The sequence below is a fragment of the Mycteria americana genome, chromosome 2 (genome assembly GCF_035582795.1).
Source record: "Mycteria americana isolate JAX WOST 10 ecotype Jacksonville Zoo and Gardens chromosome 2, USCA_MyAme_1.0, whole genome shotgun sequence".
NCBI lineage: Eukaryota > Metazoa > Chordata > Aves > Ciconiiformes > Ciconiidae > Mycteria > Mycteria americana.
This window is the reverse complement of record NC_134366.1, coordinates 88,896,967-88,912,347: the sequence shown is the minus strand read 5'-3', so window position 1 is coordinate 88,912,347 and position 15,381 is coordinate 88,896,967.

Sequence of the window (15,381 nt, the reverse complement as noted above, 5' to 3'; positions counted from 1 at the left end):
AGCATTATTCATTTAAACAGACTTTTGCTTTCCCCAGTCACAGCCCCAGCAGATGCAGTGTGAGGGAGTGCCCAAACAATGATCTCCTTCCTCCCCTCCCTCGACTTGCTTGCTCCTTATCTCCCACAGATCATGATAACCAGTGGGTTCTGAAAGCAACCACGCTGATTCCGCTCACTAAATATTGAAATAACAAATTTGGAGACTCATATAAATTACAGTATCTGCTGGCTGGAACCAATGGACCAGAAAAGGAGGGAGGTAACAATACTCTGACAGACCATAGATTAATGTCATCATGCTGTTTAAACTTCATCTGTTCTACGTGCTTCAGAGGTTAAAAAAATTGCAAGCTAAGACAGTAATATCATCTTACTGTGTTAAAGACACCTATTAGTCATGTCCCAGGCAAATAGGGATTTATGACTCAGACATAATTCTTCCAAATATGCCTGCTGTTCATAAAAGGCAGAGATATATGACTCAAAAATAACATTGAGACAGGAATAATTTTACACTTCACTTTGCAACATTGACTTTCCTCCAAAACTTATAGCAAAATCTCCACATTTTATGAATAGGTTTCTGCCAATGCTATAGATTTATTGCTACAGCTTCCAAATCAGATGAATTTCTCAAACAGAAGAGGAATAATTTCAGATAGAGAAGAAAGATACATGTAGATCTTTGTTTTCTAAACAACTGTACACTGAGGATAAACTAAATTACATGTCACATAGCCTGTGTAATGACCTCATTTAAAATCTCCATTTTGTTGAAACAACTTGCTACTACAGTTCAAGTACATTTCCAGGACCTTTCCCTAATGAGTCTTCCAAATTCCAGTTCTGGTTTGGTTCTCCTGGAGGAGTGTGCATTTTAAGAGTGAAATGAAAAAAGGAGATGTAGGGAGAGATACACAGCTGCTGATTAGGTCTGCATCGTAACAAAACATGGATAAATGTTCTTTCACCAAACTGTTGTAATCAGGCCCCAATTCCTGCAATGCGATGCCCACGGCAGCCCCTGGCCATTGGCGATCTGGGCAGACTGCTGGAGGTGTGGGGGGACATCCTCTACCTGCTACATCAGCCCTGGTCTGCTTCTCATGCCCTAGCACACACACATACATCCGCACTCATTCATGGGCACCGTTATTATTTTCTTAGTAGATAATTAGTACGGCAACAAAATAAATCTCTTCTGAAGTTCACTTCCATTTAATGCAGCTCACACCTTTATGAGGGGCTTTGCTCCTTTTTAGAAACAAGTTTGCCTTCTGATAAAGAGAACTGTCTTTTGGTTTCAGCTGCCAGAAATTATGAAGTTCATGGATCTGCTCCTTCCTCAAGAACAGTTTTCAGTGCGTCTTTTTAGTGAGCACCAACCACTCACGAGGGGTAATCCCTGAGACACAACCACACAACTGTGCCCAGCTGACTCTTGGCTCTACGGTACGCTTGATGGATGTGGATAACTGCTATTATGAGAATTAAAAATATTACTATCTGATAAAATTTGGGGAAAGTTTAATATTATGTCCATAAATCCAAACCGTGTTATTATTTATTTCTCCCTCTTAAACAGCTCTTCTGCTTAAAGAATGTTACTTGTCTGGTTAAGAAGCAGAAACACCATGTAAGTGATAAACCACAGACCTTGAGGAGAAAACAGATAAAGTAATACCCAGAAAGAGCTAATGAGGTGGCTTAGGGGCTAAATTTTGGGTTTATGTATTTCTGTATTTCCTAGTCAAGATCTTTGGTTGATGTACATTAGCACAGCTCTTACAGATTAAAAAGAGTTAAGTGAATACCTGTACTAGCAAAAAGCCTATCCAGTGCATTGTTTTATGTAAGGTGTTCTAGAGAAGCTAGCTATTTCAGTGATCTAACACCAAAAATAATCCTCATCTGTGACAGTATTTCACAGGTCTATACCAGTTTTAGCCCACAATGAAGGCTAAAAATTGGTGAAAGGGCAGAGATCTGCCTTACAATCCAAATGAAAGTCATAATGACAGAGTTCACCATCACTGTGTTGATTGCCCAAACCGCCACAAGGACCTCAAGTTGCTCAAACTGCTGTCAGGTGCACAACTAAATGCAATATACAGTTAAAATGGAAGCCTGATGAAGAGCAATTCCACTGCTACACTGGTTTCCTTCTGTTGAAATCTTCGCTGGCATTTGCCAGCATACTTTGTGCTCACTGCTAATGGCAATGCTCTTTCACAACCTCTTGTATAATATTTTGTACTTGGACTGGATGAAAATGTATCTATACTTAGAAAACAGCAGAGTTTTAACAGGAGTTAACATGAGGTAAAAATCTACCAAAAGCTGCCCGGCTTGCCCTACTGCATGCCGTGGAGGTCAATACAGACTATGTGATGGGGGAAGCACGTTGACCTTCACTTTGAAGGTCCATGTCAGCAGCCTCGGTGGTGTTTGGCGGCCTGCACTGCCCCCTCGGCCCAGCCCAGCCAGACGCCAGGTGAGAGGGAGCCAGGACAGCCTTGGCAGGGCCCTCCCTCCACATTTGGGAGCTGTCCCAGAGCCCCAGCCCTCAGGGCCAGCCACAGGCCTCCCCGCCCCAACTGCCTGTGTCATCCTGGCGCACACCTCATAGCTGCCACCACTGCCTCACCTGGACGTCACCAGGCAACGGTGCCCTGGGCTGTGGCCCCGCTCTGCTGGCTGGGGCGCGGTGGGACTGGGCCCGCTGGGGAGGTGAGAGGAGGGCATGGCCCTGCTGGCCTGCGGGCACCTGCCGGCCCATGGCCCATGCTGGCCCCTTGACACTCCTGGAGCAATTTTCTTTTCCCCATTAAGTTTGTATGTAGTCTACTACTTCGCCCACGTTAAAAACATCACGTTTCACAGCAAAGATACAGTAGGTGGTGACTCCTCTGTGAGCCCATTGTGGTGCTGGTATCTCTGCAATTTACTGACTAGCGCCCATTCAAACCAATCCTCGGCAAGGCCAAAGGTTCAGCAAGCGCAGCCGAGCTGGGCATGCCTCTGTGACCTCTCATAATTTTGTAGGTACAAACCTCTCCTCTCTGTTGTCTGAGCCTTCTGTCTGCGACTAGCACAGAGTCCGACATACTTACGTAAAAAATCAAGAATCAAATTTTAAATTGTCATCCACAATCAGACAAGAAAATGTGACAGGCTGCTTGAATTTTTCTCTTTGCTAAAGTATTCACATATTTGTTATCACAGCATTAGCAGTCACAAGCATTCAGTATCAGCTTTCCTCCCAAAATCTCAAGACTGTCTGAAAAGTAATGAAAAAAACCATGGTGGTGGGGTTCTGCAGATTTCTTTCTTAAAAGGAAAAAAATCCCAAAAAACCCAAATGAAAACTCAGGATACATTTTAGTTATATTTTCAATTGATCATCCAACACTTCAGGGCCTAAAAGTAATTCAAAACCTAGCAATGTATTTTCCCAGAAAATAACCAGTCTGAAAACATGTAAATTTCCCAGAATCATGATGCCACAAGGGTGGGTGTGGTTTAAAGAAAATATTGAAAGAGTAACAATAGTACCCTCGAAAAATATCAGTGTTATTTTTTGCATTTTTTGTAATCTTCTTCTCTAGAATCACCTTTTACAGTCAATAATGGAAGTTGACTCCTGGTCAACCACTCATGAAGAAGCATGGGAGGACACTCAAATTTTCATACTTCTACTGAAGTAGCTCAGAGTCTGTACTCTGTTCTTCAAGGAATATGAACTTAAAATGTTGTCTCATTGCTGCAAACTAAGTATCTGCAACTGCACTACATGTTCCAAGTTTATTATGAAGTGTAAACATTTACTTAAAACCTCTTCAGGGCCTTGTTTTGTAAGAAACCACAGTAAAGCATTGCGGTCTATAAATTCAACAAACTCTCTAACTAGCAATTACAGAAGATGGAGTGCTTTCCTCCATACTATTTAGGCACCCAGTTGCTGAATGCTTTTTTCCTTCCTACACCCTATTATTTGTTACTCTTCAAAGCCACTATTTACATTCACAGGACTATATTTATGCCCTACAAATAAAAGTTTGACTGAATCCATTAATATGACATATTTTAGCAAATAATCAGCTTAGATCAAGGAGTCCAAATGTTACATGATTTGGCCATCCTTCTGTCGTGGTTTAACCCGAGCCAGCAACTAAGCACCACACAGCTGCTCTCTCACTCCCCCCTCCCTGGTGGGATGGGGAAGAGAATCGGAAGAGCAAAAGTAAGAAAAATCGTGAGTTGAGATAAGTACAGTTTAATAACTGAAATAAAGTAAAACAACAACAACAACGATAATAATAATAATAATAGAATATACAAAGCAAGTGATGTATGGTGCAATTGCTCACCACCCACTGACTGATCCCAGCCAATCCCTGAGCAACAGTCCTGCCACTCAGCCAACTCCTGCCATACTGAGCTTGACATCATATGGTATGGAATAGCCCTTTGGGCAGTTTGGCTCAGCTGTCTTGGCTGTGCTTCCCCCAGCTTCTTGTGCACCTGGCAGAGCATGGGAAGCTGAAAAGTCCTTGACTTAGTATAAGCACTGCTTAGCAACAACTAAAACATCAGTGTGTTATCACCATTATTCTCATATTAAATCCAAAACACAGCACTATACCAGCTACTAGGAAGAAAATTAACTCGATCCCAGCCAAAACCAGGACAGTATCCACTCCTTATTCTATACCATCAACATCATGCCCAGGTTCTACCCTTTCCAACACATTCCAATTAATCACCACCACTTTTCCCGTCTTTTGATATATACACACAGATATCATTCCCTTAGTCTATGGGCCATGCCTCTAAAATGTCCATTGAGTTCATTTAGTCCATGACTTTGGGCTCCATCTGTCATAACAGTTCTTCAGGGCAGGAGAGATGGTGTGTGGTGTTGGATTGTTGCGTGCTGAAGCCAGTTCTGGTTCCATTATTGCTGCACTTTTCTTGGTTTCATCAAAGTTCATTCTTCATTAATCTGGGTGATTCTTACTGTACTACCATTGATATGGTGTATAGTAACCATAAAAGTGATGGTATACAGTACCATGTAGCAATTAACATCATACCATTCAGTTCATTGGCTATTCTCACCCAAAGTCAAATCCCCTTGAGGTACACATCGGACTTCCCCATCCTCCCGCATCACCCACCAAGTGCACCTAGATCCTTGAGCAAAAGCAATCCCACAAATGCATTTGCCTTTGCCCAAGGCAGGAATAACCCAGACTGTCTTCCCCAGTATATTTTTTATGTGTACTACAGGGACTTTATCCCCTTCTACAGTATGTGAAAGTTTTGAGTGGGCAGGGCCAGCTTGATTGACAGATCCCCTAATGCTGAGTAACCAGGTGGCCTCTGCCTAATGTGTATCCCAATGTTTGAATGTCCCACCACCCATTGCTCTCAGTGTAGTCTTTCACAGTCCATTGTATCCTTTGATTTTCCCAGAGGCTGGTGCATGATAGGGGATGTGATATACCCACTCAATGCCATGCTCTTTGGCCCAGGTGTCTATGAGGCTGTTTTGGAAATGAGTCCCGTTGTCTGACTCAGTTCTCTCTGGGCTGCCATGTCACCATAAGACTTGCATTTCAAGGCTCAGGACAGTGTTCTGGGCGGTGGCATGGGGCACAGGACATGTTTCCAGCCATCCAGTGGTTCCTTCCACTATTGCAATTGCCTTGGTGGGTTTGTGGGAGTGTGCTATAATCAATCTGCCAGGCCTCCCCATACTTATGCTTCAGCCATCGCCCTCCATACCACAGAGGCTTTAACCACTTGACTTTCTTGACTGCAGCACATGTTTCACATTCATGGATAACCTGTGCAATAGTGTCCATGGTCAAGTCCACCCCTCGATCATGAGCCCATCTATATGTTGCATCTCTTCCTTGATGGCTTGAGGTGTCATGGGCCCACTGAGCTATAAATAATCCACCCTTATCTTGCCAGCCCAGATCCACCTGAGCCACTTCAATCTTAGCAATCTTCATTTGTTTTGACGTTCTTCAGCGGCCCGACTCTTGGGTGCGTGAGCATCTACGTGACATACTTTTACAATGAGGTTCTCTACGCGGGCAGCAATATCTTGCCACAATGCGGCAGCCCAGATGGGTTTGCCTCTGCACTGCCAGTTGCTCTGCTTCCATTGCTGTAACCACCCCCACAGGGCATTTGCCACCATCCATGAATCAGTATAGAGATAACGAATGGGCCATTTTTCTTGTTCACCAATATCCAAAGCCAGCTGGATGGCTTTCACCGCTGTCAACGGACTCGATTCACCTTCTCCTTCAGCAGTTTTTGCGACTTGTTGTATAGGACTCCATACAGCAGTTTTCCATGTCCGATGCTTTCCTACAATACGACAGGACCCATCAATGAACAGGGCATAGTACTTCTCATTTTCTTGCAGTTTATTATACAGGGGGGCCTCTTCAGCACACGTCACCTCTTCCTCTGGCAATATTCTGAAATCTTTGCCTTCTAGCCAGTCCATGATCACTTCCAAGATTCCTGAGCAAGTGGGATTTCCTGTTTGAGGCCATTGTGTGATCTGTGCGACTGTCCTGGTTTCAGCTGGAATAGAGTTAATTTTCTTCCTCGTAGCTGGTATAGAGCTGTGTTTTAGATTTAGTATGAGAATAATGTTGCTAACACACTGATGTTTTAGTTGTTGCTAAGTAATGCTTACACTAGTCAAGGACTTTTCAGCTTCCCACGCTCTACCAGGTGCACAAGAAGTTGTGAGGGAACACAGCCAAACTGGCCAAAGAGCTATTCCATATCATATGATGCCATGCTCAGTATATACATTGGGTAGAGTTGGCCGGGAGGTCTGCGATTGCTAGTCAGGGACTGGCTGGGCATCGGTCAGTGGGTGGTGAGCAGTTGCATCGCTTGGTTTTTTTCTTGAGTTTTTCTTGAGTTCATTTCATTTCAATTATTAAACTGTTCTTATCTCAACCCACACATTTTCTTACTTTTGTTCTTCAAATTGTCTCCCCCATCCCACTGGGAGAGAGGGTGAGCGAGTGGCTGTGTGGTGCTTGTTTGCTGACTGGGGCTAAACCACGACAGCAACCCACTTACTCCATGTAGCATCAGTTGCATGATGTGTAGAGGGGACCCTACCTTTGAACATCCAGCCCAGCACTGGCAGTCGGGGTGCCAGGAGGTGCTGTGCTTCAGTACCAACCACTTCCGAGGCAGCTCGAACCCCTTCAATATGCTGCCAAGATCTCTTTCTCAGTTGGAGTATAGCGAACCTCGGATCCTCTGTATCCCTGACTCCAAAACCCTAGGGGCTGACCTTGAGTCTCCCCTGGTGCTTTCTGTCAGAGGCTCCAGGTAGGGCCATTCTCACGAGCTGTAGTATAGAGCACTTTTTTTACATCTTGCCCTCCCTGGACTGGCCCAAGGGCTGCTGCATGAACTATCTCCCGTTTAATTTGTTCAAAGGCTTGTTGTTGCTCAGGGCCCCATTTGAAATCGGTTTTCTTCCGGGTCACTTGATAGAGAGGGCTTATGATGAGACTGTAACGTGGAATATGCATTCTCCAAAAACCCACAACGCCTAAGAAAGTTTGTGTTTCCTTTTTGCTAGTTGGAGGAGACATGGCTGATATTTTGTTAATCACATCCATTGGGATGTGACAATGTCCATCTTGCCATTTTATTCCTAAAAACTGGATCTCCTGTGCAGGTCCCTTGACCTTACTTTGTTTTATGGCAAAACCAGCCTTCAGGAGGATCTGGACTATTTTCTTCCCTTTCTCAAAAATTTCTGCTGTATTGCCCCACACAATGATGTCATCAATATATGGCAGATGTTCTTGATCCTCACCCTGTTCCAGTGCAGTCTGGATCAGTCAATGGCAAATAGTGGGGCTGTGTTTCCACCCCTGGGGCAATCGATTCCAAGTGCACTGGACGTCCCTCCACGTGACAGCAAACTGTGGCCTGCACTTTAGTGCCAAAGGGATTGAGAAGAACACATTAGCGATATCAATAGCGATATCAAGTGACATACCACTTGGCTGCCTTTGACTCCAGTTCATATTGAAGTTCCAGCACGTCCAGCACGGCAGCACTCAGCAGCGGCGTAACTTCATTCAGGCCACGATAGTCTGCTGTTAGTCTCCACTCTCCATTAGACTTTTGCATTGGCCATACGGGACTGTGAAAAAGAAAGTGAGTCTTGCTGATCACTCCTTGGCTCTCCAGTCAACAAATCAGCTTATGGATGGGAATCAGGGAGTTTTGGTTGGTGCGATATTGCCGCCGGTGCACTGCTGTGGTAACAGTTGGCACATGCTGTTCTTCAACCCTCAGCAAACCCTACAACAGAAGGGTCCTCTGAGAGACCAGGCAAGGTGGACAGCTGTTTAATATCCTCCATCTCCAAGGCAGCTATACCAAAAGCCCACCGGTACCCTTTTGGGTCCTTGAAATGCCCTCTCCTGAGGTAGTCTATGCCAAGGATGCACGGAGCCTCTGGGCCAGTCACAACGGGGTGCTTTTGCCACTCATTCCCAGTTAGACTCACTTCATCCTCTAATACAGTTAGGTGTTGGGATCCCCCCCCAGAAATACAGATGGGTTCTGCCCCTGGATAGCTTGATGGCATTAGGGTGCACTGTGCACTGGTGTCTACTAGAGCCTTATACTCCTGTGGGTCTGATGGGCCAGGCCATCAAATCCACACAGTCCTGTAAACCTGGTTGTCCCTTTCCTCCACCTGGCTGGAGGCAGGGCCCCTCTAGTCCTGGTCATAGTATTCATTACCTGCTTCTTGTAAATAAGAGTCAGGAGTTCCTTCATTAAAATCAGGAGTAAGATCATCCTTTTTACTCTGTTGGGGGAACTGCCCACTGGAAACTGGAGCAGCAATTTTCCTGGAAGAACCCCCTTGTGTGATTGTTTTTCTTTGCAACTCACATATCCATGCCTCTACGGACAAGGTAGGTTTTCCATCCCACTTCCTCATGTCCTCTCCATGGTCACGCAGGTAAAATCACAGGGTGCCCCGTGGTGTGTACCCTCTATATCCTCTCTCTTGAGCAGAAGAATGCTGACTCCTAATAGCTGAGATACTGGTCCATAAGGTGGAGAGTAGGACCTATTCTCTTTGAGCTGCTGTACCTTCCAGCACAGTTTTTCGGACAGTTTCTCCACAGCCGAGATGCAGGCCTGTAGGAAGGAAGAGAGACTTTCTTTCTGTTGCCGGAGTTGGCCAGCCAATTCATCCACCGCTGGTCCCTCTCCGTCCTTTCAGGTCATTACTGCCACTGAGTTGGCATGCGACGATCGTGCGCTCCGTATAAACTTCCGCCACGTGGGTCATGTGCACCTGACTTCATCTAGATCTTTGGATAACTGCTCATTGTTCAGGTCACCATAAATCACCTCCAGCATGGCTAATTCCCTCAGGTACTGGATAGCTGTCTCCATTGTGGTCCACTTGCCTGGGTGACGTATAACATCTTCCTTGAAGGGATACCTTTCCTTCACTCCTGACAGGAGTCGCCTCCAGAGGCTGAGTGCTTGTGCCCCTTTTCCAATTGCTTTGTCAATGTCCCCTTCCCTAGAAAGGGATCCCAGCTGTTTAGGATCCTAGCAGCTGGGATCCCTACCCTCTAATTCCAGGCTATTGGCCCCGTTATCCCAGCATCAGAGCAGCCAGGTGACAATATGCTCGCCTGGACGACGGCTAAAATCCTTTCACATATCTTGCAGCTCACTCGGGGTAGGGATTGGGTGGTACCATCTCATTTATCGGTTCTGCTTCTTCCTCCTGCTCTCCTTGTGATGACCCTGATTCATCTTCATCCCTTACTAACAGAGCTGATTTTCTTGTGTATTTCTTCTTGTGTATAGGGGTGACTGATACTGGCATGGGTTGGTTCTCTGGTTCAGCCGCAGTACGTGTTTGGGGGGTTGGAGTATCCGCAGTATCTGCCACTGTGGTTGGAGTAGCCACAGTGCCTATCACCAGGGATGGAGTAGCCACAGTGCCTGTCATTTTGTCGTCAGATCCAGAGACCTTCTCTTCCCCTTGTTGGTTCTGAATAGTGTTGAACAGGGCTTGGTAGCCATGGGCCAGGCCCCAGCATGTTGCAGTGATTTTTGTCTCTCTGGTGTTTCCAGGGTGACAACATACTTTTTCTAAATACTTTTCTACTAGTTTTTTAGGATTCTCCACTTGTTCAGGGGTGAAGTTCCAAAATGCTGGAGGTGCCCACCATCCTGCGCATTTGCCCATGCTATCCCACACACTCTGCCACTCATAACTATCCAGCCTTGGGGCAGATTTCTGGATAATATTCTTAAATTGCTTATTAACCTTAGACAAAACTGAAACAATATTCCCAAGCAATACCAATAGAAGTATCTTAACTACCCAAGGACGTCCAAGGTACTGAAAAGTTGTTGTAATGAAGGAGAAAACATCATAGAAGGTAGCGAAGGTGCCATTCTGTGTTTCCTCCATAAAAAAAACTCTCAGAGGAAGAGGTATGATTGCTGTCTCCACAAGGTGGTACCCAAAGTGCAGCAATGGCTTCAGTATAAAGCCCAAATACCAAATTAAGCTCAAGGTCACTGTTTTAATAACAAATCTCTTGGGCAAACCATCACTAATCACTGCAGAGCACAGCAAACTGCAAAAACCAGCACCAATCTTTAACATATACAGCAAAAAAATGAGCAAGGTGCAGATCAGGTAAACTAATATCGAGAACACATGAATTAATATTGTGACCGGCAACTGTTAATAGATATAAATTCCTTAATACGCACTGGTTAATCTGTTATTATCTCAAACCCTTCAGGCCCCATTTTGGGCACCAAAAAGGACTGTCGTGGTTTTAGCCAAGCCAGCAACTAAGTACCACACAGCCACTCACTCACTGCTCACCTCCCGGTGGGATGGGGGAAAGAATCTGAAAAGCAAAAGTAAGAGAACTCATGGGTTGAGATAAGAACAGTTTAATAGTTGAAATATAATAATGATAATAATAATAACAACAATAATAACAACAATAATAACAACAACAATAATAATAGAGTATACGAAGCAAGTGATGGACAATGCAATTGCTCACCACCCACTGACTGATCCCAGCCAGTCCCCGAGCAGCGATCGCTACCCCCTGGCCAACTCCGCCACTGAGCATGACGTCATATGGTATGGAATAGCCCTTTGGCCAGTTTGGCTCAGCTGTCCTGGCTGTGCCCCATCCCAGCTTCTTGTGCACCTGGCAGAGCATGGGAAGCTGAAAAGTCCTTGACCAGTGTAAGCACTGCTTAGCAACAACTAAAACATCAGTGTGTTGTCAACATTGTTCTCATACTAAATCCAAAACACAGCTCTATACCAGCTACTAGGAAGAAAATTAACTCTATCCCAGCCAAAACCAGGACACCTTCTAAACGTCCTTTATTTTTTACTACTCAGAATTTTTTTCTGTAAGTCCACAGGACCCCTGAAACCCTTTGCTGCACTTCCTCCAACCATCCCCACCTCAACAGGAATCTTCCAGTTCTCTGGCTGTCTGGTGAAGCTACTGTGTAATACTATAAAGTGATATGAGCTATTAACCACCCAATTAACCATACAAAGCTATTCAGCCTTCCATCCTGTCTCCAACACTAGCTGCCTCCATCTGTTTCTCTTTCTATGCTTCTTCTAGGTATTTTTGATGGCGCAAATTGGGATAAAGATAATTTTTTAAAATTAGTAAGAGGAGAAGGGAGAGAGAGGAAGATTTCTAGAAAAATCCCATACTGGGTATACAAATGGCAAAAAAAGTAGTTTGCCTGTTGCCTGCCTGAAAGGCTTTTATCCAACTAATTTTCTCGCTGCAGGGGGAAAGTGAAATTGGCACGCGCTTCTCTGGCAAGTTGTTGGAGCCTGAGTGCCCTGACTGTCAGCCCCTCCTCTTCCTCCTCCAGGCTGACTGCCAGCTTGTCTCTGCCTGCTCTGGGGCAGCTGGGAATACAGAAAACTTAGGGAGAGGGTTGAGACTGAGAGCTCCCGTTCACCTTTTTACCTGCCAGTTAAAAAATAAATAAAAAATAATTAGGAGTTTTATTAAAATCAACAAGAGAAGAAGGGGTCTGGTAGAAGAAAATCCGATTGGTTTTAAGGTTTCTGTGGCTCCTTAATGACTTCAGAGAAAAATGGTATGTAGATTTACTTCCTTAGAAAAAGTAAATTATATTTGTTAAGGTAAATTAAAATATATTTAATGATATTTTGATAAGGATTCAAATTAGCATGATAAATTAACCAAGTGTAGTATCCTGAATTTACTCCCAGGTACCATATATTATATACAGAGAAGTAATAAACATGAACATTTTCTGATTTGGAAAGGAAAAAAGAACAATGATTTTTTTTTAACTGTTCCCTAAAGTTATATCTTAATACTTCCTCATTTTGTGCCTATCATGTCAGGGCTGTAAGCATTAATTTATCTGAACTTTTATTTATTTTAGTAATAAAGATAGCTATCATGCATATGGCTTGCTTTCCCTTTTGCCAATATGACTCCCTAAAGTAACTTTTGGGTGGCTGTTCTGAACGACTTAATGCGTTTAACAAATGTACAAAAACCAAATGGAAACTTTAGGAAATGGTTGCTTGCTGACCAAGGTTTTGCTTACTCTTCTGATTTACAATCAGTGAGATGTGGAAAAGTTCCTAGAGGCAGAGCAGATCAAGTGTAAAGAAATACAGTGTCTGACATGGCGAATGTGGAATGGTTAGTAGTTTTTCAATTGAGAATGGATTAAAGAAAGTGTTGGCAGTCAGTGGCTTAAGTCACTACTGGGATGAATGAAGAAACCAGTCATTTAGCTCTCCGATAAAATCTGGAAAGTAACAGCTCCGCCTAGCTCATCCCCTATTCGATTTTTCAGGTCACAAACAGTTTCCGTATATTGGACTTCTGATATTAATGGACAATGAACGTGAGCACGGACACCAGTAAAACATGCAGTATGTTATGCTTTAAAATGCCTTTTTCCTGCCTCTGTCTTCAGGTTGAGAGGCTGCCTTAGTGGGTTGAATACACGCATGCTTTGTATTAAGCTTCCTCCAGTTAATGCATGCTGCTATTCAATCTTTGATCCTCCAGACAGTTAGAGCTGAGTGTCAGAGACGGCTCGGTGAGATTGCTGCTGCTCTGAGCTCCTTATGATTATTCTTACTTGATTATCCTCATAGCTTATATGCAATACTGCTTGGCATGGCACCAGAGCCTGTGTATGTGCTGACTTAAGGGAACCTTTCCAGGTTCAGCACTGGCTGCACATGATCCACTCTGTCCAGATTTTACTTCCCATTGAGGTTATGTCGACACATTGTGGAAACAGCTGTTCAAACTGCTATCTTTCACTCCTTTCCCCTGAGGTTTCTACCAAGTCCATGCCAACACTTATAGACTATGTTGCTTACACCTTCCTTGCTTGATTCCTGAGGTTTGTCCCCATACTCTGATGCTCCCAATATCTGCTGTACCCTTTTATCAGTCATTATAATAACTCTTAAGCAGAATTTCTCTTTTGAAGCTGTTTTAAACAGAGTTCAGCTAAAACTTGCAAAGGTCAATATGTTGACAGTCATATATTGAGTACATTATACCAGGAATCTGTTAAAATCTCTTGAGATTTTAACCTTTGCAACTTTATATGATTCGTGGCCTAGCTTCCCAGGGAACTGATAATAAATCAAGTTGCTGTGGCTAACCAAGAATCAGCTGAGCTACCTTTCATATACACTGTATGTTCTTAGCTTGCAACAAATGTCAAGTAACATGATTTACCTGAACATTTTTACTATGGCTTAAACTATACTATATATTAATTACATGTGCAGATATATAACCTTAGTTCAGTTCATGCCGTATTTTGACTGCAAATGTGAACATCTAACAGGGTAAATATTTGCTACCACGTTAGTGAAGGGGAAGGGGAAGGAATATTTGAGCAAGAGCTCCCTTGCCCTGAGAAAGAGAAAGCCATCAGCCAACTCTGCTACGTTTCTTGGTGACTGCTGGGCAGAACCGAGTGTTAGGGGTTTGCCTGTCTCTTCGCTCACCATGTTTCAAAGTCTCTTTAGGATGACTGAAATTCCCTGGAGGGAGAGGGAGACCTCCCTGTAAAGGAACTGAGCCTTTTGGTCTACACTGGGGAAGCGAGTACAAGGAGTACACTGGAGAAGAGCCATGTCACAGTTCTTGTCAGCCTGCGACACAACCGCAAATGTTGCTGAGTGTACTGGAGCTCAGATTTACAGCTCTATCCTGAAGCTTTCTTCTTCTGCCAGGAATGGCACACAATGAGAGATGGAAGAATACTATTGTTATTCCTTCTGTAAGGGTATTTCTTCCTATGTATATATTTTTATTATTGGGGCTCCATGAGCCATACATTATGTTATTGCAGAGTACCCAACACATAAAGTGTATGTTCATTTACAGTATGTAAACAAGTCATGATTACATAAAATATAATCTAGAATGGGAATTTTAAGCTCTCCTGTCTGGTCACTGCAGTCTTGGCTTATATAAGTGCTTGTGATTTCGTATAGAGTTTGCTCAAGGCCAATACAGTAAGAATTTCTTCTCCATTCATCTGCTGTCTAGACAGGCATACTTTTAAAGCTGTACAAGCTATTTCTGGGTTTCCCTGCTAATGACTGCATCAACTTTGTTCCAAAAGAACTGCAGTGAACTTCAGTGACATTTATTGCAAGCATGATATCATTCCAAACATTTTCTGAAATTTTAATAGAATAATATTTTACTGATCATCTGTAAGATGATTAATAAAACATCAGCACCAAAGAGGCAGTTAGGTAAATGTTTAATTGTAAACAAGGTCTAGGATATGATGAAAAGAATATTACTAAAATTAGGAGGCAAAATAAAGCTTGCATATTTCATTTTTTTTTAAAATGAGTCTTTTGCAGAGTTATGAATTAGGCACCGGCAAACCCAGCATGTTTCCTTCTAGTATAGATATTTCTACAGTAGCACTCACGTTGGAACTAACATAATGCATATTCGGGTAATAGCCACTGTAAAAAAAAAGAACGTATTTTTTATCCAAAGATTAAGTGACAATTTAAATACATGTAAATGTATGTATGCTTAAGAGAAGCCTTGGAAAAGCAATGAAATCCTTTATGAGATTCTAACCCATGCTCATCTGTTAGTATCTACCATATAGGCACAGGATGATAAACACTAGGGTCTTAACTGACTCATATAAAAAAAGTCAAATTAAATCTCAGCTATGTGCAGCAAGGCAAAAAAAAGTTGTCTTTATTTTGGTTTCTCCT